Here is a 4,274-nt window from a genome sequence, read left to right on the forward strand (position 1 = left end):
GAGGTGACAGAAACAATGATTTGGAAGAACCACATGATCCCAGAGCTGAGGTTTCTTCCAGGCCTCCGGATAGTCAGGCATAGCTTCTAAGGAAGTAATGGCACATGGGAGGAGGGAACTCATGGGGTTACAGAGGCTAGGGAAGCACTGGGTCTGCCTCTAGTCACCTCATTGACATCAGGGTTAGATCCTGAGCAGCTTATGTTGACTGAGGACTCCAAGTATTGCCAGCTCATGGTTTGCTTGGTTGGTGGGAGGCTGGGGGGATGCTGAAGGACCTGCTGACAAATCTGGCCTTGATGCCTAGCTTCTCATTTCTGAGGATCTGATTGTATTTGTCCAGGCACTCAGATCAGCAAGTTACACATGTCTTGATCTTTCTAGCACAGAGCCCGACCAGTAGGTCAGTGATGGAAATACCCTCAGTCTCCCCAAAACAATGGGACACAATGATGCCCAACCATTGTACTAGGCCAGTTTGCACGCCCACAGAGACGAAATCACAGAGTCAATCTGGATTACTTTGGGCAAGGAGACAGTCACAGGACTTCTTACATACAGCCTCAGCCTTTACACAGGGTTGGTCACCATTAGCTGTCCCCAATCACCTGTATGCCCACCCTAGCTGTGAACTTCCGCTAAAGGCAAACTGGTCAAATGGGTGCTTGATAGACACCACTGAATAATCCCAGATGAAAGACTTATGCAATTCAGCTGGCTCAGGCATGATGTGCCTGCTGGTACCATCAGGAGACTTGAAGTCCTGAAGGAGTCAGAGGCACCCATATGCCAAGGACAACCTGATCAGTGTTGCTAGCCTTCCCGGTTGCATTCTTCAATATCTCCAGCACTTCAGGATGTCAGGTGCCTTCAACACCTACATGTTTTCCTTTCCCATACTTCTCCTTGATGGTATCCTTCAGGTTGTCTGTTCCAATATTCATGGCTTCCTGGGAACTGGAGACACCCACATGGAGGATCATGTCCCCTTACATGACCAGTTTGCTGCCGGCATGAAAACCACCACTGAGCACACACTGCAAGCCAGGGTCGGCAGGGCGACTTTAGGATTTCCAGCTAAGACAATGATGTGGCAATACAGAGACACCTCTTTTTCCACAACACCAGCTTTGCAGATAGATAGCCAGGGACCTCCCATCGCTACTGAGGATGGCATTGCACTAAATTTAGATTTCTTTTTGGTCCCATCCATCTCAGCCATCAGTTTATTGATCTTTTCCAGTCCACAACCTTCAATTCCTTACTAACCAGAGTGGGTGCAACCAATCTACTGATGTGCTCAACAGCCTTTGATGCATGTAGTGCATCTTGTCATTGTCCTGGAGGTCCAGGGCCTCGTAGATGCCAGATGGGCAGAGCAGCTTTGAGCAGACTTTTTGAGGTGCAGAAATCAGCCTCAATAGTGGTGTTCCCACAAGATTCAAAGATCTCTATGCAGTGGATCTTGAGGCTAGACATGGTGGATTTCTGGCCACCAGACCACCAGACACAGGAATGAAACAGAAAGCTCAACAAATTCCAAGGAGAGTGTTAAGGGGAGCTGGGATATATGCCTGCCCCAAGTCCCCATGCTGCTTTCCCAGGCAGGACCTTTATGCAGGGATGATTGGTAATATGCCCTCTTAGATGAATTAGCCCATTTATGTAGGTAAGGGATTAACAAATTATCTCCAGAGTGGCTCTGGTTAAGTCTCATACACTCCTTGTCCCTCAGCATCTGATACCCTGTGTCACTTTGGGTACTCTCCTCATAGTAAGGCCATTAACAGATTCAGTTCCTCATCCTTGGACCAGAACCATGAACTAAATCAAACTTCCTTTATCATTTACATATACTGTGGTATTAATGTTATGAACCATGGAAAGCTGATTAAGTAACTATGAGGCACACCAAGGCTCTAGGTTAACCTACTCATCCAAATTCACACAAGAAACAATTGATGGAGCTGGACCTTGGTCTCAGGACAGACTACAAAGTCTAAACTCAATTTGGCGGTAAGGTAGGAAGCAATGCTTGTGGGATTCAAATAAGTTATTGCATCATCACTGCTTGGCTTAGAGGCTGGCCCGTAGTAAATGCCTTGTACAAGTTACTACTCTAGTCCCCCATTCACACGGGAAGGGGTTCTTAGAATGTCTGATTAGCTTGGCAGATTAAACTGACTATTATCACTTCAATGCCTTCTGTTGTTGGAATGCTGTGTGGACAAAGGTCAGATGCGGTCACTCAGGTCCCCACAGAGAGTTCCCACTCTGTCTTCCACTACAGGCAGGCCAGGCAACCACTCCAAACTCCAGGCATTGTGCAGATGAGCCTGAATGGAATGTACCTTCTCAGATTCCTGGGCAAAGCTCATCGTCAGCATGAGCTTGACTGGACTTAGAATCACCTAGGAGACACACCTCTGGTGTGCCTGTGAGGGAGTTCCCAGAGAGGCTTAACTGAGGCAAGAAGGCCCTCCCTAAATGTGGGCAACACCATCCCTTAGACGGAATAAAAAGGAAAAGGGAGAAAGGCTGAGACCAGCATTTCCTCTCTTTCTCTTTGCTTCTTGATTGTCACCTCACACTCCTGGCAGCACATACTCCTTGTCACTGTGAACTGTGTTCCCCCCCCCAACCAGGAGCACAAGCACACCTTCCCCTCTCAAGTCAGGCTGATCAGGGGTTTTCCAAGGCAACAAGCAAAGTAACTGATGCATCGGTCAGCCCCAGCCTGGGGCCCTTGCTCCCTGGAGAAGCAGGGAACTAAGATAAGAAAAAGGTGAATCATAGCCCCACCAAATATTGTCTACAAAGAGGAATGTGTACTCTCTGCCCATGCATTTACTTATTCCCTAAGACATTACAAATTTCCTTGAAGGCACTGTTGACCTCAGCATACATGCTGGCTCTTAGGAATTCATCTGTTGCAAAGCCTGGGACATATCACCCACACTCTGAGCTATGGAATTTTTCACTGTAACCACTGCTGCTTTAAGGATGTCCTGTTATCTAGGGTATGACATCTGGTACTGTAAGCGCTTGATACTAGCAGCACACAGTACAACTGTCCAAATGTTCAGGTTACTCATTGTGTGGAGGTGGTACCGGGAAAAGGGGCAGAATCTCGGGCTAGCCAGGTGTTCTGTTACTGAGTGGTGTCCCCAAATGTGCTGGCTAGGCTTATGTCAATGTGACTCCAGCTAGACTTAGATGACAGGAGGGACTCTCAAGTGAGAAAAATCCCTCTACAGTGATATTTCATTTGTATTTTAATAGCTAAAGTTTTCCTAAAGTTCAGAGAGTAAAACAGCCCCACTGGTCAGCCTTACAGACCAGGCAGTGATGGCAATGATTTTTTTTTGAGTTTATCTTGTATCCTGCCATATCACTGAAGGTATTATCAGCTGTAGGAGTCCTTTGGAAGAGGTTTTTGGGGTCACTGATGTACACAGTCATATCATCTTCGAATAACCAAAGTTTGACTTCTTCATTTCCGATTCGAATCCCCTTGATCTCCTTATGTTGTCTTATTGCTATAGAACTTCAAGTACTATATTGAAGAGATATGGTGAGAGTGGACAGCCTTGTCTTGTTCCCATACACAAAGGATAGAGAAGCATAGTGGGAAATCAGAGCAACTTCACCTTTCACGATAGCCACAAATAGCATAAAGTATCTTGGGGTTACACTAACTAAGGGAGTGAAAGATCTATTTGACAAGAACTTTAAGGATTTGAAGAAAGAAATTGAAGAGGACACCAGAAAATGGAAGGATCTCCCATGCTCTTGGATGGGTAGGATCAACATAGTAAAAATGGCAGTTCTACCAAAGGCAATCTATAAATTCAACGCAATCCCTATCAAAATCCCAACAAAATTCTTCACAGACCTTGAGAGAACAATAATCCTGGGTTTTTTAACCCATGATAGCCAAAACAATCCTATACAATAAAGGAACTTCCGGAGGCATTACCATCCCTGACTTCAAACTCTATTACAGAGCTTCAGTAATGAAAGCAGCTTGGTATTGGCATAAAAACAGAGATGTTGACCAATGGAATCGAATCAAAGACCCGGATATTAACCCACAAACCTATGAACACCTGATTTTCGACAAAGGAGCTAAAAGTATACAATGGAAGAAAGAAAGCATCTTCAACAAATGGTGCTGGCATAACTGGATGTCAACCTGTAGAAGAATGAAGGTAGATCCATATCTATCACGATGTACAAAACTCAAGTCCAAATGGATTAAAGACCTCAATATA

General features: G+C 45.4%; 1 pseudogene; it reads right to left on the reverse strand.

The window, feature by feature from the left end:
- Positions 1-232: 232 nt before the first annotated feature.
- LOC146889897 (alpha-enolase pseudogene) lies at positions 233-1,479 on the reverse strand (annotated as a pseudogene).
- Positions 1,480-4,274: the final 2,795 nt, after the last annotated feature.

The sequence above is a fragment of the Myodes glareolus genome, chromosome 24 (assembly GCF_982192425.1).
Source record: "Myodes glareolus chromosome 24, mMyoGla1.1, whole genome shotgun sequence".
NCBI classification, from domain to species: Eukaryota; Metazoa; Chordata; class Mammalia; order Rodentia; family Cricetidae; genus Myodes; species Myodes glareolus.